The sequence below is a fragment of the Macaca mulatta genome, chromosome 15 (assembly GCF_049350105.2).
Source record: "Macaca mulatta isolate MMU2019108-1 chromosome 15, T2T-MMU8v2.0, whole genome shotgun sequence".
Taxonomy (NCBI): Eukaryota; Metazoa; Chordata; class Mammalia; order Primates; family Cercopithecidae; genus Macaca; species Macaca mulatta.
Genome location: NC_133420.1, coordinates 123,529,347 through 123,552,177, shown reverse-complemented (window position 1 = coordinate 123,552,177; position 22,831 = coordinate 123,529,347). Strand labels below are relative to the sequence as shown.

Here is a 22,831-nt window from a genome sequence, read left to right as displayed (position 1 = left end):
CCCAGGGGGAGCATCCACTCACCAGGAGAGAGGCCTGGGTGGAGGGTCCACCCACCAGGAGAGAGATCTGGGGAGAGGGTCCACCCACCAGGAGAGAGGCCTGGGAGGATAACCCACTAGGAGAGAGGTCAAGGGGGAACACCCACTCACCAGGAGGGAGGCCCAGGGGCTCTACCCTGTTTAGCATCCCCTGGCCTAATTTCTCTCACCTGGCCTAGGGGCTCTCCCCTGGTGGGTGAGTGCTCTCCCTGGGCCCCTCTCCTGGTGGGCAAGTGCTCCCCATCTGACTGCATGGAACAGAGGCCCCACAACTCTCCCATTGCAAGCACTGGACTATGACTAAGCCTGGGACTGTTACAGCAGCCAGCTGGCCCTGACTGTTACACCCCATTCCTTCCCAGGGTTGCCACCAGTTTATTTGCTGTGGGGGAAAGTGTCCACCTGACGTCTAGTAGTGACACTTGGGGTGCATTTTTTCAGGGAAGCCATCTTACACATGTTGATTCTGCGGCCTTTAAATGGAAGGTTTAAGGAGGAAGGCAGCTCATGTTTACCAAGCACACAGCATAAGGCAAACCCTGCTCTGGGCTGGTTTATGGGAGACATGAGGACATGGGGATAGGAGGAGTCTTCATGGGGGAATGAGGACGTGGGGATGGGGGACTTGAGGACACGAGGGATATGGAGACATGCAGACATGGCGACATGACAGGACATAGAGGACATGAGGATATGGGCATTTGGGGACACGAGAGCATGGGGAGTGGAGGTCATGGAGACATGGGGACGTGAGGACAAGTGGACATGGGAACCTGAAGACATAGGGACATGAGGACATGAGGACACGGGGACATGACATGGGAAAATGGGGATATGGGACATGGAGACATGAAGAATATGGAGATATGGGGCATGAGGACATGGAGACATGGGAATATGGAGACACGGGAACACAGGGACTCAGGGACGTGAGGGACATGGGGACATGAAGAATATCGAGATGTGGAGGTTATGGGGACGTGAGGAATGAGAAAATGCAGACATGAGGAATGTGGAGCCACATGGACTTAGAGAAATGAGGACATGGGGTACAGGGGACGTGGGGACGTGTGGTCTTGGACTTGTGATGGGGACTTGGGGGCATGGGGACACAAGGACATAGGACATGCAGACATAAGGGACACTCGCTTCAGCCGTCAACCTTCCAAAACACCCACACAAATGAGCAAGGACATTTTGTACAGTCTTATTAGGGCTGTTTTTTTGTTTGTTTGTTTTTGTTTTTGTTTTTGTTTTTGTTTTGAGACAGAGTTTCCCTCTGTTGCCCAGGCTGAAATGCACTGGACCTACCATGACTCACTGTAGCCTCGACCTCCTGTGCTCAAGGGATCCTCCCATCTCAGCCTCCTGAGTATCTGGGACCACAGGTGTGCCACTATGCCTGGCTAAGTTTTTATCATTTGCAGAGACGGACTCTGTCTATGTTTCCCAGGCTGACCTTGAACTCTCGGGCTCAAGCTATCCACCTACCTCAGCCCTGCAAAGTGCTGGGATTTACAGGCATGAGCCACCGAGCCTTGCCCAATGTCAGAGATGTGCTGAAGGTCCAACAACAGAGAACTAGTTCAACCAATTACCCTATTTCAAGACTTACTATAGTAATTATATTTTGTTAACTAAAATAATATTATTATAGTAATTATTTTCATTAATAAAATAATTATTATAATAAAATAAATTTCGGCCAGGCGCAGTGGCTCCCACCTGTAATCCCAGCACTTTGGAAGGCCAAGGTGGGTGGATTGCCTGAGCTCAGCAGTTCGTGACCAGCCTGGGCAACACGGTGAAACCCCGTTTCTACTAAAAATACAAAAAAATTAGCCAGACATGGCGGTGGGCACCTGTAGTCCCAGCTACTCGAGAGGCTGAGGCAGGAGAATTTCTTTTTTTTTTTTTTGAGACGGAGTCTCGCTCTGTCTCCCAGGCTGGAGTGCAGTGGCTGGATCTCAGCTCACTGCAAGCTCCGCCTCTCGGGTCCACGCCATTCTCCTGCCTCAGCCTCCCGAGTAGCTGGGACTACAGGCGCCCGCCACCTCACCCGGCTAGTTTTTTTTGTATTTTTTAGTAGAGACGGGGTTTCACCGTGTTAGCCAGGATGGTCTCGATCTCCTGACCTCATGATCCACCCATCTCGGCCTCCCAAAGTGCTGGGATTACAGGCTTGAGCCACCGTGCCCGGCCCAGGAGAATTTCTTGAACCCGGGAGGTGGAGGCTGCAGTGAGCCAAGATCGCACCACTGCACTCCAGCCTGGGCGACAGAGTGAGACTCCGTCTCAAAAATAAATAAATAATAAAATAAATTTCAAAAGCAAGACAATGTGGTATCAACATAAGGATAAATCAATGGAAATCAATGAACTAATAGATTTTCATTCATTTGTTCAACTGATTTTCAATGACGGTGCCAGCACACATCAATAGGGAAAGATAAGTCCTTTCAACAAACAGTGATGGAACATTTAGATAGTCCTACCAAAAAATGAACCTTGACTGCTTACTCACACTATACACAGAAAATAACTAGAAATGAACCAAAACCTTCCTTGTGAATGCTAAAACTATAAAGCTTCTAAAAACACATAGCTGAAAATATTCATGAATTTGACATTGGTAATGATTTCTTGGGGTACAAAAGGCACTAAGCCACACACACAAAAGACTTGGTAAACAACTTCTTCAACACGAAAATATGTTTCATCAACATAGAAAACTTCTGCTTATGGAAAGGCACCATTAGGAACATGAAAAGGCCGGCCACATATGGACTCTGAGTGACAATGATATGTCAAGGCAGGTTCATCAGTTACAACAAACGTCTCCTCTGGGGAGGATGCTGATAAAGGGAGTGTCTATGAATGTGTGGGGTCAGGGAATATATAGGAAATCTCTGTACCTTCCTCTCAATTTTACTGTGAATGTAAAACTGCCATTAAAAAAATTAAGTCTTTAAGGCCAGGCATGGTGGCTCACGCCTGTAATTCCAACATTTTGGAAGGCCACCTGAGGTCAGGAGTTGGAGACCAGCCTGGCCAACATAGAGAAACCCTGTCTCTACCAAAAATACAAAAATTAGCTGGGCGTGGTGGTACGCACCTGTAATCCCAGCTACTTGGGAGGCTGAGGCAGGAGAATCACTCGAACCTGGGAGGTGGAGGTTGCAGTGAGCTGAAATCATGCCACTGCACTCCAGCCTGGGTGACAGAATGAGACCCTATCTCAAAAAAAAAAAAAAAAAAAAAAAATTAAAAATTAAAAAAAAATTCAAAGGCAGCGGGGTGCTGTGGCTCATGCCTGTAATCCCACCACTTTGGGAGGCTGAGGTGGGCAGATCACCTGAGGTCAGGAGTTCAAGACCAGCCTGGCCCACATGGTGAAACTTCATCTCCACAAAAATACAACAATTAGCCGGGCATAGTGGTACACACCTGTAATCCCAGCTACTCTGAAGGCTGAGGCAGGAGAATCACTTGAACCTGGTAAGTGGAGGCTGCAGTGAGCAGAGATCATGCTACTGCATCCAGCCTGGGCAACAGAGCGAGACTCTGTCTCAAAAAAAAAAAAAGAAAAGAAAATTTCAAAGGCAAATCACAGATTTGGAGAAAACATTTGCAATACATATATCTGATAAAAGATTTGTGTTCAGAATACATAAAGATTCCTACAAGTCAATAATTAAAAAAAGGACAAACGATTCCATTTTTAAAATGAGAAACAAAAAACTGGAACAAGCATTTGACTTAAGTTACCTAAATAGACAGTAAGTACACGAGCTGGTGGGCAACACTGCGGCCACCAGGGAAACTAGAAACCGCACTGAGGGATGATTCCAGTCCCAGCAGAATGGCTACAGTGAAAAAGACTGACAATGCCATGTGCTGGCAAGGATGTGGCGCAAACGTAACCCTCAGTGCGAAACTCTCATGCTGGTGGGAGCAGAAAACTGCACAACCACTTTGGAAAACTGTTTGGCATTTTCTCACAGTTAAATATACACCTTCCCTATGACCCAGCAATTGCACTTCTAGGTACCTACCCAAGAGAAAAGAAAACATCTGTTCACACAAAGACCTGTACCCAAATGTGCAGAGCAGCTGTATTCATAACTCGAAGCTGGAAACGACCCAAGTGTCTGACAACCGGAGAATGTGTTATAAGCAAAGTATGGTGCAGCCATAATACAGATAGAACAGGATTCAGCAATAAAAAGGAGTAAGCCATTGACATAACAGTGATGTAGAGCTGGGGGTGGTGGCATGTGCCTGTAGTCCCAACTACTCAGAGGCTGTGGCAGGAGATTGCTTGAGCCCCGGAGGTCAAGGTTGCAGTGAGCTGTGATTGCACCACTGCACTCCAGCCTGGGAGACACAGTAAGACTCTGCCTCAAAAAAAAAAAAAAAAAAAAAAGCAATTATATGGATGGATCTCGAAGCCAGACACAAAAGACTGTTAGATGAAGTTCAAAGTCAGGCGGAACTAGTTTCTGAAGTCAGAACAGAGGTGCCCTGTGGCGCTCTGGAGGGCAGTGTCTTAGTTTACCGTGGGTTGCTATAACAAAGTCCCACTGGCTAGGTGGCCGAAAGGTCGAAAATTTACTTTCTCATGTTCCTGGAGGCTGGAACTCTGAGATCAAGGTGTTGGCAGGGTCGGTTTCTCCTGAGGCCTCTCTCCCTGGCTTACAAGCAGCCATCATCTCCCTGTGTCCTCACGTGGTTGTCCCTCTGTGAGTCCTCAGCTCTTTCTATTGGACACCAGTCATGACAGATCAGCACCCACTCTCAGCACCTCATTTTAACTTCATTACCTCTCTAAAGGCCCTGTCTCCAACACAGTTACATTCGGAGGTCCTGGGGATTAGGGCTTCAACATGTATTTTGCAGGGACATAGTCAGGCCCATAATAGTCCCCCAAAGTGAGAAGAAGGCAAAGACGCCTGCTCTCACCACTCTTATTCAACATAGTGGAGAAGGTTCTAGACAGCGCAATAAAACAAGAACAGAAAAGAAAATGCACGCTGAGCAGAAAGGAAGAAATAAAATTGTCCACGTTTGCAGATGACATGATTGTCTACAAAGAAAATGCCAAGAAACAGAAAAAAAAAAAAACCTCCCAGAACTAGTATGTGAATTTAGCAAGGTCAGGGATACAAAATCAAGTCGCAAAAATCACTTGAATTTGTATATACTGGCAATGAACATGCAGACACGGAGATGAAAACTGTGTTGCCATTTACACATGAACTATGGTACATCCATGCCACACAACAGCACTCAGCAATAACAAGGAAACACTACTGACACACACAGCAGCCGAGATGTGTGATGATTCCCCTGGATGAATTCCCTTAGACAAATCCCAAGGGATTATGCTGGTGGAAAAAGGATAATTTCAAAAGGTTACATGCTATATGATTCCATTTATAAAACATTCTCAAAATGACAAAATTGTAGAAACAGAACAGATTGGCTGCTGTCCGGGGCAGGCAGGGAGCAGGTGTGGACATCAAAGGGCTGCAGGAGGCTCCCTGTGCTGGTGCTGCTCTGTGTCTTGACTGTACCAGTGTCAATGTCCGAGCTATATTGTTTTGCAAGCTGTCACCACTGGGAACTCCTGGGTAAAGACCCATAGTGTCTCTGCATTATCTGTTATGTGTCTATACAGTCATTTCAAAATAAAAAGTTTAATTAAACAACCAGCTAGTGGCATCCCTTGGCTCTTTTTTTCTTTTTTTTCTTTTTGACAGGGAGTTTTGTTCTTGTTCCCCAGGTTGCCTCAGCCTCCTGGGTAGCTGGGATTACAGGCATGCGCCACCATACCTGGCTAATTTTGTTGGTTTTTTTTTTTTTTTTTTTTTTAGTAGAGATGGGGTTTCTCCATGTTGGTCAGGCTGGTCTCGAACTCCCGACCTCAGGTGATTACACCTCACCTCAGCCTCCCAAAGTGCTGGGATTACAAGCGTGAGCCACTGCGCCTGGCCATCCCTTGGCTCTTAAGAGAAGCAGTGAGCTGACAAGTGACTCACAGTAACACTGGAATCCTCAGCGTCATGTCAGAGTTGGCCCGGCTGGAACCCAGTCCTTGCAGCCTCCCAGCCTCATTCCCGGACTCGGCAATGGTTGGGAGCACCTCTCCCCACCGTCACGGACCCTGTTCTCTCTGCTTCTTGGCCGCCCCTGGCCACACCAGCTTTAGAGTTTCCCTCTGGGTGCACCTGGCTCTTGGACACACAGACACCATATCACCATCACTCTCCAGGCAGACCATGAGTTCCATGAATGCAGGCAACGATGCTCCAAGCATCCTCTCATTTCTCCTTTTCCAGAAGACAAAGCTGTGGTTCAGAGAGGTGGAGGAACTGTTAAGGCCACGACACTCAGAGCCTAACGAGATGCAGCTGAGGCGGCTGGTCTCTAGGACACAGCCTGAGGTGCAGGACAAAGGGGAACCAGGGGACCAGGGGCTCAGGGGAGTAAAGAGCTTGGAAGTAAGAGTCCCATTCAATAACCAGGACACTGAGGTTCAGAGAGGCCAAAGTGCTGTCACTCAGTCAGTCAACAACCATTTGCTGAGCGGCTCCTAGGACACAAGAATACTCGGCAGGCTCGGGAGATGGCCCCTGAGGAAGGAGCGGCTCTAGCCTGCAGAGACACTTACGGCTGCCACTCCTCCTGTGCAAGGTGACCCCGGCCCCTGCCCTTCTGCTCACTTATTAGGGTCACAGCCAGTCACTTGGGCCACATGGGCACAGGACTCAGAGCCCAGCTGCTTCTCCAATCACCTGCCTGCTTTTGGGAACCGAGAACCACAGGTCTTAGATCCTTCCCAGAACCCTTGAGACCCAAGGTTTGGACAAAGTATCCACGTTGAGTTACTCTCATTCTTTTGACAAGACAGGGGAAAGCCACAAAAATAACACACTAGCCAGGGCCGGAAGTGGGTGGGACCAGAGGAGTCATTCCCATGTGGCTTTGGATGGGGTTGGGGGGTGGTGCACCTTTGTCAGCGTTCAGGCTCCAAGACAAATCCTACTGAACATGTGACCTAACAATAGACAAGACCGAAGGAAACGAAGGCTCCCCAGACAGAGGCTGTGTGAAACCCTCAGGGTGACCGTCTCTGGGTGGTGAGCTTCTGGGAATTTTCCTTTGCTTCTTGATGCTTCTCAGTAACATACAAATTTCTACCAGGAACATTTATATTTGCAATTGGGAGGAAAGCCAACCTGTTTAAAAATACAAGAATGGAAATCGCTCATTGCTCATTGGAGATTCCCAGCTGGGAACTATTGCCCAATGAAAGCCAGCTGTCTCCATGCCTGTTTACATATGGAAAATTTAATTTCTACTTAGCTGTCCTAAATCTCTCTAAGGAAAGATGTGGTTGACAAACCAAAAAAAGAAGGGATACTGAGTGTAATTCTGCTTTCTGAAAACACATTTTTTGCAAAACATTTTCTAGGTTACTTTAAACTGAAATTACATGTGGTCCAAAGACAGACAATATTTCCTAAACCTTGGCACTGCCCTTAACTTTACCTGCCTTCCTCCTGAGCAGGCAGCTGGGAGGGTGGACAAGCCCAGATCTGGAACTGTGAGGCCCGTGTGCAGGTGACATTGTGTGAGCCCCTTCACCCCAACACGAGGAAAATATCCCTGGATGCCAGGTTCCTGGGGGCTCCCTGGGAAAATGCGTGTAAAATGCTACAGTGTGAGCAGTGAGGAGCTCGCTAGTCATCACTCACCATACCTCACTTCTTAAAAGTTGCTCTAAAAATATGTGATGCTTTAGTCATCTTAGCCAAAGTGGAGAGGCAATCCCAGCTTCAAACTCTTAGACCAAGAGGCATTTTGAGAGTTTTCCACTCAGGAGACGTAATTACAGAGCGGTTCTGGCAGTTGGCTATGACAACATTAGAGCCTGAAGTGGGAGCGATTGTTTCTTATCCTTGACAAAGAGCCCTGATGTGTCTATACTTACACGAAAGTGCTGCGTCTGGTGCATTTTTTTTTTACCCTGTCGGAAAAAATTATCAATGTGTAAATAGAGAATGATATACATTAAAAAAATAAGGCAATAAAGGGGTGGCCACACCCCCACTCAATCAGGCCCTGAATAAAGGATAATTCCAACATTGTTATGGGGCAGCTGCACAGCGTCAACCAGAAACACTCATATACCCAGGGAAGTGCGGGGTCCCTTCCTATGCACTCCATGTCCAATCCAGACATCACATTCTGCCAAGTGGTATTCTCACAATCACTTGGATCCACCCTTTACTATTCAGTCCTTAGTCTAAGCTCCTGATCAACCAGAGGCTATTCAGAATGCAACAGCACATGTTCATTTAGGTTTCCTTTAAGGGCAGATGCTGAGCTGGGAGACCTGGGGGGAGAAAGTACCCAGAAAGGTTAGAATTGGAGGCACCTGAGGGTGATCACAGCAGCACTATTCTAAAGGAGAAAAAAAGGGAAGGAAAGAGAAAAGGAAGGAAGGAGAGAAACAAGGAAAGGGAGAAAGAAGGGAGGGAGAGAGGAAGGAAGAGAAGGAGGAAGAGGGGGAAGGAAGGAGAGATCTGAGCCACACTTGCTCAACCTTCATGTTAAGGAGGGCCTTAGGATTGGAGGGTACAGGATGGGGTGGGGGGCACTTCGGCTTCAAAACATTTTGATTTTTGGGCCGGGCGCCGTGGCTCACGCTTGTAATCCTAGCACTTTGGGAGGCCGAGGTGGGAGGATCACGAGGTCAGGAGATCGAGACCATCCTGGCTAACAAGATGAAACCCCGTCTCTACTAAAAAATACAAAAAATTTGCTGGGCGTGGTGGTGGGCGCCTGTAGTCCCAGCTATTCAGGAGGCTGAGGCAGGAGAATGGTGGGAACCCGGGAGGCGGAGCTTGTAGTGAGCTGAGATCATGTCACTGCACTCCAGCCTGGGTGACAGAGCGAGACTCCGTCTCAAAAAAAATTTTTTTTTTTAAATTTTCAACAGTGATATGTGCATATATCCTTTGCATACTTGAAAATAAACAGAGATGTGCTCTGGTCACCCCCTGCATCGACTCCCATGAGCTGGAAACCAGGGATATTAAGAAGCCCGTGGGGAGTCAAGTGTGAAGTCTAATGGACGAATTAGGGCAACGAATTATTTCTTATGCAGCACAGTTTGTTTTGCAGACAAAATTTTTTGGAACTTGATTAAAAGCAGGATCAGGGAGAGGGTCAAAGAACCAGATGCCCCTTTTGCCACTGAAGATCTTAGCCCCTCAGATTTTGCCTGCCCTGGAACTGGGGGCCGGGGCATCCTCTCTGCGGCTGTAAAGTCAGGGTCTTCTGACTGGGATCCCCCCAAGCCTACTTTGCACCTACTTTGCATGGGCAAAGGCCAGCAGTTTTATTCCTTCAGTTTACCACCTCCGCAGCTACATGAATCCTGCGGGCACCAGCGTTTCAAGGACCAAGAACATGAGCATGCTCAGACAGGCTCGGGAGACGACCCCACGTCTCGCCAACTCTACACAACTTTAATTAATTAATCAATTTTTTTTGAGACAGGGTCTCACTCTGTCACCCAGGCTAGAGCACAGTGGCACAATCATGGCTCACTACAGCCTCAACCTCTGGGTTCAAGCAATCCTGCCACCTCAGTCTCCCGAGTAGCTGGTACTACATGCGTGTGCCACCACACCTGGCTTATTTTTGTATTTTTTTGCAGAGAAGGGTTTCACCATGTTGTCCAGCTGGTCTCGAACTGCGGGCTCAAGTCATCCACCCACCTCGGCCTCTCAAAGTGCTGGGATTACAGGCGTGAGCCATCCTGTTCGGCTACATAACTTTATTTTAGGAAGTTACAAGTTCCATGTAAGACATATTTCAGTGAAAAATTCTACCTTACGGGTTGTGTCTAGCTGGCATATTCTGAAAAGCAAAATAATTTACCCAGAGAAGACAAGCTAGGAATACTTAGAATTACTGGATATCAGTAACCAGAAAAATACAAGGCCTTCTTCATATATTCATTCAACAAGCACATATTAGTATGCTATACACCATTTTCCTTCTTCTTTCTTTTTTTTTTTTTTTTTTTTGAGACAGAGTCTCGCTCTGTCACCCAGGCTGGAGCACAGTGGCACAATCTCGGCTCACTACAAGCTCCGCCTCCCGAGTTCACTCCATTCTCCTGCCTCAGCCTCCTGAGTAGCTGGGACTACAGGTGCCTGCCATAACACCCAGCTAATTTTTTGTATTTGTAGTAGAGACAGGGTTTCACCATGTTAGCCAGGATGGTCTCGATTTCCTGACCTCCTGATCCTCCCACCTCGGCCTCCCAAAGTGCTGGGAGTACAGGTGGGAGCCACCACAAACAGCCACCATTTTCCTTCTAAAAGCCCCACATTCCTAAAAGGCCTGTTGGAATTCCCTCATGAACACACTAGCCCTAGAGCGGGACCCCCAGAGCAACCTGGTGTCTCAGTAGCCCCTGCCCACAATCCTCAGCCTGCAGGGCTCCCTCCACCTCTGTGACCTTTCTCCTAGGCACCCTTGCCTCTCCTCATTCTCCTCAGGGCCCAGGCAGGCCAGGGGCAGCCAGATCTCAGGGAGAAGCAAATCTCCAGCACTGGATGGGGCCACATCTGCTGCCCGTCTCCTCGTCAGCATGCAGGGGATGTGGCAAAACAAGGATCCTGGCTCCACTTCCATCTGCCTAGGCAGAAAAGGCAGCCGTCCCCAGGTCACTTAGCGGCTGTCATCCACAGATCCCTCCTGGGTGGACTCATCAGCATCTGGATTTAATTCTTTAGAGCAAATGTCACCAGGCACTCTGGCCACAGACTACCACAGCCTCCAGTTCATGAGGGCCCTACCAGGGGTCAGAAGGGACTCGGGCTACATTTGCCAGCCTTGAATGAACCCCTCCTGAATCATGTGTGACCCCTTCTTTCCCCACCCTCAGTCAGGGGCCCAGGAGTGTTGGTCCAAGTCCAGGCCTCTGTGAGCAGGGACTGCCAAGCCGCATGGGGCCGGAGCCTGCTCAGTGTCCTCAGACTTCATCATCCCCATGACAAGTTCTGCCTGGCAAATCCAACCTGCTCTTCCTGCTCTTACTTTTCACTCATTTGCTTCTTCTTTTTTTTTTTTTTTTTTTTTTTTTTGAGATGGAATCTCGCTCTGTCACTCAGGCTGGAGTGCAGTGGCACGATCTCAGCTCACTGCAACCTCTGTCTCCTGGGTTCACGCCATTCTCCTGCCTCAGCTGGGACTACAGGCGCCCGCCACCACACCCGACTAATTTTTCGTATTTTTAGTACAGGCGGGGTTTCACCGTGTTAGCCAGGATGGTCTCAATCTCCTGACCTCGTGATCCACCTGCCTCGGCCTCCCAAAGTGCTGGGATTACAGGTGTGAGCCAACGTGCCCGGCCCCATCTGCTTCTTTTTATCCTTTGCACTCTATGCTGAACCAGATCATTTCTGGAATAACAGGTGAACAGATGAAGGGAGGAGAAAAGGGGAAAAAAGAGGAAGGAAAGAAGAGAGGGGGGAAGGAAGGGAGGAAAAGAAGGGAGTAGGAGGAAAGGGAGAAAACAGAAAAGAAAGGGAGTTGATGAATTCGTTGCTTGGTTAGTTGGTTGGTTAGTTGAGCCCCTGCCGGTGGGCACAGAGCTCCTTGGCCAACAGGACAGGGAGAGCTCCTCAGAGGGTTGTGGTGGGAGGAGGGAGCCCCACCCCCACAGGCACACCCTGACAAGGGTGCTGTGGAGGAAGCCTGAGTCTCCCCTGTCCTTACTGGCACATTTCTGCACACACAAGCACCTCGCCCCTTCTTGGCCCACACAGATACACTCAGGGCCAAGAGCTGCTGCCTGGTGGCCCTGGGCAACCTGAGACTGCAGAGCCATGGCTACCACCCAAACCCATCCTGTCCCTGAGGGTGGGACCCTCAAGGAGAGATGCTGGATATCCCTCCTTGGGATGTCCTGGAGAATGAGGACACCCCAAGGCTGAACTGATGCTGCAGGACTGAGTCAGCACTGGTACTCATGAGCTTGGACACGCAGGGATGATGGGGAAATGGGCCCACATCTCCCCCATAGCCAGAGTGGACGGACGCCCCACTGCAGACCGGCAGGTGCTTGTCAGACACTGTCGCGGATGAAAGGCTTCCATACAGGTCACACACAGTGAAAATGCAGTCTTCGGCTCTTTCACCCAAGAGCAAGCCACCAGGGGGTGACACATGACCCCACTTACAAATGGAGAAACTGAGGCACTGGTCCACAGGATGGGGCCAGATTTCCTTCCACATTGCTTCCCTTTCCAGGCACCAGTCCCTCAGCACATGTGCTCCATGGTGACAGGAGGATGTGTCCTGCTCTGATCTCCCCCAGATCATGTGTGACCCCCTCTCTGGGGTGTCCAGAGAAAAGCCAGTACCATGATGGGCTTGGAGAAGCCTACAGTCCCCCAGGAGCCCAACTAAAGGCCCAAGGGATGAGCTGTCATAACCCTCATTTTGCAGATAAGGAAACTGAGGCCTCCAGCCCCAGCCCAACCTCTGCCCAGTGAGTCCTGAGGTCTGAGGATGAGGAGGGGCACTTGGGACACAGCCCAACCCCAGAACAGATGGTGTGAGCCGCTGACTCTCAGTGAATGAGCTGGGACCCTGGGCACAACACAGAGAAGGCGTTGTGTCCAAAGCCAGCTGGCCTTCAGCTGACCACCCGCTGCCCCAACACAAGGGCCTGGGAAGAAGAGCCATGGGCAGCGGCCAGAAAGCAGCCAGGTTTCCCTGCTGCTGAGAAATGTGTAACTTTTCTGCACAATATGAAAGAGAGGGTCCACCTCACTGGGGCTGGGGTTTGCTGTCATCCTAATAGTTCACAACATTAAATCCTGTGCACACACATACATAGATGCAACACACACACACTCATCATTTACACCTCAAACTGATTTTAGGCAGTGATACCTGTATTTCCCAGCCATCCCAGAAAATGACAACATTCTAACTGTCCTGATTCACAGACACAGAGCACAGGAAACATGCAGTCAAAGAGCCGGGACAACCTGGATCCGCAAGGACCAGAGACACCAACCACGAAAAGGGGCACGGCCGGCCTTGCGGCCTCTTTCCACCCATGTCTATCCGAAGAACCGGAGGTCTTAATGAACCTCAAACTTTTGCCTAGCAGCGCCAAAGCACCCGCTTTCACCCTGGTTTTGTTTTCTCCCTTACAAGAGGTGACACTTAGGGGAAATGCCGAGTGGTAAGAGTAAGGTAACAAAAAGAAAAGACAATCCCAGCATCTGACATGGGGTCTCCGTTGCCATGGCAATCGCCCAGGCAATGACATGTGTTCTTTTTTTCAAGCAGACTATTTTCTTTTCCCATCCATTTGAAAAGAAATGGGAAGAATGGGCAGGGGTGAAGAAATCCAGAAATAAAACAGGTCTCATCACAGTCCAGCCTAGCACTTCTCATTCAGCAGGTATCCTAGAGAATCCTGTTCCAGAGCCAGGGGCCCCAGCACCCACCGCGAGGACTGCCCAGGTGGTCTTCTTCAGCTCAGTCTCCCCTGGGCTGTGCTCAGGAGGGGGCAGAAAGCCGATTAAAACCCCTTTTCAAACTACACACCAGGCAGTCACCTCCTCCTCCTTCAGAGGGCTCCCGCCAGCCCGCCCCCTGGAGAAGCCCTGCTCAGCCCCGGACACCCAGAAAAATTACCCCACACAGGATCTCAAAGCCACCTGAAACCAACGAAAATCTCCACCTTTTCCAATGAACCTACTCACCGCCTTCCTCTAGGGACGGAAACCATTTACAAAGCAAACAGGGAAGTCGGAGGCTCCCCCAGCTCCGCACAGGCGAACTCGGGGCTTGCAGGAGCCGCTTCCAGAGGAGCCCCGGAGCCGTCGCTCACAGTGGGCGGCAGGAGGCTGGGGTCTCCCTGGGGACCCGGAGGGCCGCGCTGCGCTTCCCGCCCCAATCAGCCCAGCACTAAGTCTCTGGGGTTCCGAGGAGCGGTCCCGCCTCCCCGGCCCGCCCCGAAGGGCCGCGGCACCCACAGGCAGCCGCCGCGTCTCCACCTCCCCTCGCAGCTGCAGGGACGCGCTGAGCCCTGACAAAGCCGCCCGCGGAGAGTCCGCGGGAGGGCTGGGGGCGCCGGCCCGGGTGCGCAGGCCGCTCTCCATGGCAACGAGGGCTGGGGGCTGCGGGCCGAGCGGGTCCCTCAGGCCAAGGGGGAAATGCTGTTTATTTTTCCTGACACCTCTACCGGGAGCCATTACCTCTGCCAGACTTTTCTAGAGTGTCCTGGGGCAGCAGGAACTTTCTTTGCTCCTTCACCACAAGGAAACGCCTTTTTAGGCGTGAGCACTTTCCTCCAGGCTTAGAGAGGGTAGAGTGGGAAATAGGCTCTTGCTTAGAGAGGTCTTGGTGCAGAGCCTGTGCGTGCCTGTGCGTGTGTGTGACGTGTGTGTGCGCTGTGCATGCTTGTGTGTGCGGTGTGTGTGCAGCGTGTGGCATGTATATGTGGTATGTGTATGTGTGGTAGGCTGTGCATGATGTATCTGATGTATGGTGTGTGTGATGCGCTTTGTAGTGTATCTGTGTTGTGTTGTGTGTGTGTGTTGTGTGTGGGATGTGATGTGTGTATGGTATGTTTTGTGGTTTTTGTGTGGTGTGGTATGGATGCGCTGTGTTGTGTATGTGGTATGTTGTGTGTTGTGTATGATGTGTGTGTGGTATGGGGGTGTGTGTGCAATGTGTAGTGTGTGATATGCATGGTGCATGTATGGTTTATGTGGTGTGTGTTGTGTTGTGGTATGTGTTGGGAATAGGCCCCAAAATCTAGCCATAAACTGGCCCCCAGCCCACAGTGCTTCAGAAATCTCTGCAGCACTGTGACATGTTCATGATGGCCATGACGTCCATGCTGAAGGTTGTGGGTTTGCCGGAATGAGGGCAGGGAACACCTGGCCCCAGGGCAGAAGACCGCTTAAAGGCATTCTTAAACTACAAACAATAGCATGAGCGATCTGTGCCTTAAGGACATGCTCCTGCTGCTGATAACTATCCATCCCTTTATTTCCCATAAAGAATACTTTTAATTAATCTGTAATCTATAGAAACAATGCTTATCACTGGCTTGCTGTCAATAAATATGTGGGTAAATCTCTATTTGAGACTTTCAGCTCTGAAGGCTGTGAGACTCCTGATTTCCCACTCCACACTCTATATTTCTGTGTGTGTGTCTTTAATTCCTCTAGCGCTGCTGAGTTAGGGTCTCCCCAGCTGAGCTGGTCTCAGCAGTATGTGTATGATGTTCAAATCGCTTGAACCTAGGAGGCGGAGGTTGCAATGAGCCGAGGTTGCACCACTGCACTCCATCCAACCTGGGTGACAGAGAGACTCTGCAAGAAAGAAAGAAAGAAAGAAAGAAAGAAAGGAAGGAAGAAAGGAAGAAAGGAAGAAAGGAAGAAAGGAAGAAAGAGAAAAAGCAATGAAGAGAAAATATTTTGAAGGAAAAGGATGTCCCTAAGTGCCAAAACCGAGGTCTAAGCTTCGGCCCACGCCTCAAGCGAGGGACATCTTACCCTCAACTGTAAAGTGGACATCTTCTACATCTTCTAGCTGAGCCTCCTTCGGCATTGCCAGAGAATTCCGTGGGACACAAATACACCCATGGCCCAACTCCCCCTTATTGCTCTATTCATGCCAGCTGGTACCATTCTACTACTCCGGTATTTACATGTGCTTTTTATTTTTTAATCAGACTCTACCATGCCTGTTGTTTTAGGTGTGTTTTTCTCACCCTGAAACATATCGCAACCTTTTTGCTTTTAATAAGTGTTCTCCTATGGCCATGGGATTCTTCCAACCCAGTCCTTCTTGGGTCCCAGCCAGTTCTTTGCTGGTGCTTCTCTACTCTCTGCCCTTGCAGTCCCTGATAGGAAGTAGACATGGGTAGAAACCAGCAATCGAGCACTTTTTCCCTTCTCCGACGGACGCCTCTCTCTCACCGAGCCCTGACCCACAGACCCCACTCTGCCCAGATGCGCTCAAGGCACCGTGAACAATGGCTCATTTTTACACTCCCACACGCCCATCTTACAGAGGGATGGAGAAATTCCTGTAAACCCAGGACGCCACACACCACCCAGAGCATGTGGACCCAAGACCCTCCAGACCCCTTGTTCTTTTTTTCTTTTTTTATTCTTGGGATGGTGTCTCACTCTGTTGCCCAGGCTGCAGTGCAGTGGCACCATCTCGGCTCACTGCCATCTCTACCTCCCGGGTTCAAATGATTCTCCTGCCTCAGCCTCCAGAGTAGCTGGGATTACAGGTATGAGTCACCACACCCGGCCTAGACCCCTTGTTCTTACAAGGGGAGCTCAGTTCTGTCAAGCTGAGGACCTCCTGTGGGTCCGCGTTTCTGGTTTGTTCTTGGGACTTGCGTTGGGCAAGAACCAGCGGTGTGGCAGCAGCCTGTACCCCAGTCCCACAGGGTCAGCCTCACAGGGCTGCCAGTTGGTCACTATGTGCCTGCATGGTAGGTGACTTCCCACGCAGTGTCTGGACCAACAGGCCATGCCCGGGGATGGCTCTCAGGACCAGGGGAATCCTGTGCTTCTCATCCCTTCCTGTGGAGACAACTCCGGGTTCCTCACTCTAGCTGTCCTGATCTGGCCTTCGCTGTGCCGGGAAGAATCCCACAAATAAAAACATAGACTTGTGGTCTAGGAAAAATGCCTTCGTCTCACTAAATGGTCTTTTGCTCCTGAAGAGCTGATGCACAAAATGTCATGTGGCTGTTAAAATAATCAGGAGTGTTATGTGGCAACATAGGAAAACACTGCAAAGAATAAAAACAGAATCATGAAAGCTGCAATTACCACCTGGTCAAAACTATTTCTGCACGCGTGGAGAGGACAGAGTGTGTTGTGGGACTCTGTGCAGATATTCTTCTTGTTTTCTTTTGTTGTGATGAGAAATGTATAATAGGCCGGGCACAGTGGCTCACGCCTGTAATCCCAGCACTTTGGGAGGCCGAGGTGGGCAGATCACACAATCAGGAGATCAAGACCATCCTGGCTAACACAGTGAAACCCCATCTCTAATAAAAATACAAAAAATTAGCCGGGTGGGGTGGCGGGTGCCTGTAGTCCCAGCTACTTGGGAGGCTGAGGCAGGAGAATGGTGTGAACCCAGGAGGGAGGCGGAGCTTCAGTGAGTCGAGATTGCGCCACTGCACTCCAGCCTGGGCAATACAGTGAGACTCTGTCTCAAAAAAAAAAAAAAAAAAAAAAAAAAAAAAAAAAAAACAGAGAGAGAGAGAGAGAGAAAGAAAAATATGTAATAAACAAAAAACAGGAAAAAATAAAACATAATAATAAAAAACAAGGGATTTCCTTTGTTTTCGAAGTATCCATTATGTTCCAGGTACTTTCCCTAGGCAGTTTCATTTAATTATCAAAATCTGGGTTTTTTCACCCAAAACTCTCACACACCTCTCAGAGAATGGCTGTTTCATGACTTCTAAAACACTAAGGAGAGTGAGAGCTGCAACATGTCCAGGTCAGCCCCAAGTCCTGCCCCAGAAGGTGGTCCCTGGCCTGCCACGGAAAGTGTCGGCCACATGGTACCGTGGAACTCAGCCCTAAATAGCCTGAGCCCATGGCAACTTTTGTGTTCAAAAGCCTTAGCAAGGCCAGGCATGGTGGTTTACGACTACAATCCCAGCACTTTGGGAGGCCGAGGCAGGCGAATCACTTGAGGTCAGGAGTTCGAGACGAGCCTGGCCAACATGGTGAAACCTCGTCTCTACTAAAAATACAAGAACTAGCCAGGTGTGGTGACTCACACCTGTAATCCCAGCTACTGGGGAGGCTGAGGCAGGAGAATCACTTGAACCTGGGAGACAGAGGTTGGAGTGAGCTGAGATCACGCCATTGCACTCCAGACTGCGCAACAGAGTGAGACTCCATCTCAAAAATAAAATAAAATTAAAAAGTCTCAGCAAAGAAAAGGTGCCTTCACTTGAGGTTTGAGCAATGTGGATTTCCCCCAGAAAAATGCAGAAACACTTCAATTCCAAGCTTTATTTATCAGGTTTTTAAATATCCAAGTGGCTGCCTGCACCAATAAGAAAGTCCTCCTTTGCTGCCTAGGAGCACAAAGGTGCCAGTGCCTCATCTCAGGGGGCTGGACACGTTCCCCTTTCTTTGTAGCTTTCAGCCACAAGCTTGTGACATTTCACAGCGGAAGTATCAATTGCAGCTTCCTGTCACCCCAGTGGACAGTCTCACACCCGCTCCTGCTAGCCCCCACCCTCCCGTCTGATTCTGGAGGAGAAGGAACAGGTAGTGGCACCAACTCTTTCCAAACTGCTGAGCCAGGAACAAGTTTCAGCATCTGGGCATGCGGCCACAGGGCACTGGCTGTGTCAGACCTGCTAGGGCCCAGCAGCCCAGAAATGGCAGCCTCCCTCCGAGATGCTGAAGAACCTACCGGGACATACAACGCACTGTGCAGCGGCCGGAGGTGAAAGCCTACCGCAAAACAGAATTTGCTTTCTGTAGCAACTGGTCAAAGGGAAGGAGTAAAGTGTTACACAACAAATTGGAATTAAATAAGAACTCTTTACAAAATAACTGCATGTCCATCTGTATGTGGAATATATGATGAATACCTAGTTCTAAATACTTTGTACATGCCAGGCCCTCACACAAGGCTATCATTTGCTCCTGGGTGGTCCATCATTAACTCTGTTCCACAGGTGAGGAAACTGAGACTCAGAGGAGGGCATGGCCCAGCCAAGGCCCCACAGCTGGCCATCAAGGGCGCCCCACAGCAGCCCCTCTATTCCCGTCATGGAGACTGCTTGATCCACTTGGCTCGTCTCCATCAGCAATGCGTAAAATCCTTCGGGAACAGCGGTTCTGGGTGAGGGTGGGCAGTGAGTGTCCCTGGACATGGGAGCTCCAAGATTCTCTTTTCTGGGCTCCTGGGCTCTCTGACCTCAGTGCTAGCCCTGATAGGCTCTGGAGCTGAATCGGTGTAGCCCCGTCAGCCCCTGGGGACACCAGGGTCCCTGAAGGAGAATGCTCTTCCCCAGGTGGCCTCAAGGAGCACCCTGCTACCTAGCCCAGGTTGCCCCCTGCCTTCTGGACTGCATCTGGAGGGGATGGCAGTTTTAATTTTCAGTGGTGATGGCTCCTGGAACACAGTAGTCAGACCTGAGGATGCTGGCAGGACAGTGCTGGTGGCCGCCACAGCCGGGTAAGGGACACCAGGGAGGGTAGACTTGCCAGACATCCAAAATGTGGGAAAGATGCTTTACTGACACCTGCATCGCTCCAGAAACTCCCTCTGGGGGACCTCACTTGCAAAATGATGAAATGATGTCTCCTTGCAACCAGGGCCCTCCCTGTTGGGGCCTCACTGCCTCCCTACTCTGTCCCTGCAGCTCCACTTTCCAGCTCCGCCCAAGGCTCCAGCACTCCGGGATGATGCATCCCAGATCCCCAATCCTATCATTACCAGCTGTGCAAACCCACGGGACCTAAACACAGGGAAACACAGTGTTTCCACCCGGCTGAGGCAGGCTCCCTGCTCACAGCTGCTGGTCTGTGTACAGGCCCATGGCAGAATGATGGTAAGGGCAGCATCGGCCTGTCAATGTTCTGGGAATATGGTGTTTAAGACCCGTGCCAACTCAGCCTTGGTAAACAGTATGTTACAAAACCTCAACTTCAGACACTTTTTCCACTTGGCATCAGGGGACCCAGAAGCCCAGTCAAGTCACCGGCCTCGTGTCCTCTTAGCTTTGACGTCGGACTTTGTGGAAAAGACTCCAGGCCCCAAGTCATGAGGGCAGCTGACAAGGTTCTCTCCTTAACCAGACTCTACTCAGGCTCCACTGAACTGTCTTTCAACCAAGTCCTGATTTGGGGATTTCTGTTTGTCTCTGCATTGACCAATTTTTTTGAGATGGAGTTTCCCTCTGTAGCCCAGACTGGAGTGCAGTGGTGCAATCTCGGCTCACTGCAACCTCCACCTCCAGGGTTCAAGCAATTCTCCTGCCTCAGCCTCCCAAGTAGCTGGGATTACAGGCACCTGCCACCATGGCCGGCTAATTTTTGTATTTTTAGTAGATAGGGGGTTTCACCATGTTGGCCAGGCTGGTCTCAAACTCCTGACCTCAGCTGATCTGCCCACCTCAGTCTCCCAAAGTGCTAGAATTACAGGCGTGAGCCAGTGAGCCTGGCCTACATTGTCCAATTTTAGCAAGGATCCTACTAAGTCCAGTTTTGCCAGAATACTCCACCCTCAGTCTTCTGGTCACCCTCACTAACTGGCCAGACGCCCCATCCCCTGCCACACCCTGGGAGCTATCTGGTCACTGTGGCTGGCTTTCAGCAACAATCCTGTTAGGTGACTTAAGCCAGAATCGCCCTTCCCCCTGCTGTTTTCCCTTTGTCATTCTCCATCCAGCAACCCCACCCTGCCCTTGGCTCTCAATCTCCAGTGGTCCATGCTGTGTTTGGAGCTGAGCCAAATATCTCTCTTCCACTACAAGACCCTGTACCTATCTCAATGGGCCTGAATAAAGTTGGCCTTATAGGGTTTTAACAAGCAACGGGAATATTTTTTCTTTAATACAGCCAATCCCAACATCGTCCAGCTGTCTGCTCCACCTCTGCAGCCCAACACTGCCCTAACCCAGAGTGGATCTCCACAATCACCCCTTCTTTGACCCTGGGCACACCTGGACCTCACCCCTTCTTGTCCTAGGAGATGCTCTGATGTTCACCTTCAGGTACTGGCCAGAGTGAAGGTCCCCACCACAGTTTCCTGTGCTGTGTGAACTCCATGCTCCAACCCTCTCCCAAGAGTCTGGCGTGCATACTGGTGTCAGCCCTACAGTAGCTCTTTGAGGGGCTGCTGCCATTGCCCCTGCACCTTAGGGAGACCCCAGACCTGGCCAAGGGCCCAGTGGAGGGTGATGGTGGTGATAGTGCACTGGACCACTGAATCTGACTATGTGCTATGTCTCAGGCCTGGAAGACCTCAAGGGTCCTGCCCTCCACATTCATCTAGCACAAGCTCAAGTTCCACCCAAGAGGGAATTGGGGCCCAGAAAAGCCTCCAGGTTTCCCACACTGTGTGGTGGGTCAGGCCCAGGTCCCTCTGCCACCCTCACTGAGGGGGTGCCACTGCCACCCTTGTTTAGTGGGCTTCCTTCAACCAACCAGCCTGGTTGGGGCTTGGATGGGGCTTCCTTCATCTGCAACCCAGCAGCTTCCATTAGCAAGACACTAAATAGACATATCACTGCTGCACTGGGACCACACAGGACCCTGCAGACAGGACAGCTCAGACAACTGACAACATTTAAATGGGCTCTGTTCATCAGAGCGACCAAACAATGACACCCTATAACAATGAGCACCCCTTGTGCCCAGAGCTTGGTCCCTAAGCACCAATTTCCAGTAATAGAAATCAGAGTTCTCAGGGGAAGTGACTGACTCCAGGGCTGGGGCAGAGAACATAGAAGATGAGCCTGGAGCATCTTGTATACCAGAAAGTGAAGAGGTACTAAGAGAAAGAAGGAAAGGAGGGGAGGGAGGAAGGAAGGGAGGGAGGAAGCAAGGGAGGGAGGAAGGAAGGAAGGAGGAAAGAAGGAAGGGAGGGAGGGAGGAGAAAAGGAAGGAAGGAAGGAAGGAAGGAAGGAAGGAAGGAAGGAAGGAAGGAAGGAAGGAAGGAATTTGTCCAAACAGGACCCAACCTAAAGAAGCTCCTAATTGCCAAGGATGGAATAATTTGAGCAACAAAATAAAGGATGATATTAGATTTTTCACCCACAGAATAGAATATCCATCATGCCGATGTTAGTAATGGAAAAAAAGTCAATAAACAAATGGAGAAGAGATGATGCTTCTTCACAGAATTCCAATGAAGAAATGAAGATAGAAACATTGCTGACAGGCAAACACCAGGAATAAAGGCTGCAGACACAATGCCACAGTAGAGGCAAAAATTAGTGGGTGAAATTTTTGGGGGAATGGAATGTGCACAGTCTCCCTCAAGATACTGAACTACAAAAAGAAAGATGGTAACTATAAAGTGGAGAAATTTTGTCAAAGTGTACAGTGGAGAAATTTCATCAACTTAACCCAGTGGTCAAGGTTCACATGGCTAGTATCAGACGCACGGACATTCTGGGCCTCTCAGTAGGATGCACCAAGAAGGGCATATCATTTCCGTGGTATTCCCGCCAAAGATACAAAGCTTACTTCAGTCATGAGAAGACACAGGGCAAGCACAAACTGAGGGGCACTCTGCAAAGATAGCTGCTCAGGACTCTTTAATCCAAATCACCATTGACAAGGAAAGGCCAAGGCACCGTTACAAACTGGGGATGACCCAGGAGAAATAATGACACAACGCAGGGTGGGAGCCTAGACAGAAAAAGAACACTTAGTGGACAATTTGGTGAAATTCAAGAAAGGTCAGGAGTTAGTTAATAACTTTGTACTAATGTAAATATCCTCCTTTTGATCATTGTACTCTTTTCTGTAAGGGTTCACGCTGGGGGAAGCTGGGTGAGAAATACCCACAGGGAATCCTTGGCACTAGTTTGACAACTTTTCTGTAAGTTCTAGCAACAAAGAATTCAGTTCAGCCTTTAAGACAAAAGCTATTTGACTGGTCATGGTCGCTCACCCCTTTGGGAGAACTTTGGGAGGCCGAGGCAGGCGCATCATGAGGTCAG

The 22,831-nt window shown here is 49.8% G+C and overlaps 2 protein-coding genes across 4 annotated transcripts in view; both read right to left on the bottom strand.

Annotated features, from left to right (window-relative positions):
* The window catches only part of FGD3 (FYVE, RhoGEF and PH domain containing 3), an 88,436-nt gene extending 73,919 nt beyond the window's left edge, over positions 1-14,517 (bottom strand). For 2 of the 3 annotated variants that reach the window (XM_015117271.3, XM_077966338.1), the window contains exon 1: positions 13,848-14,188. The gene's annotated coding sequence lies outside the window, so the exon portion shown is untranslated. Of the gene's footprint in view, positions 1-13,847; positions 14,189-14,342 lie in introns of those variants that run through there. The other variant, XM_028835335.2, reaches the window with a different exon arrangement.
* Positions 1-22,831, bottom strand: part of SUSD3 (sushi domain containing 3) — a 399,581-nt gene that overhangs the window by 122,412 nt on the left and 254,338 nt on the right. The window lies entirely within an intron of this gene.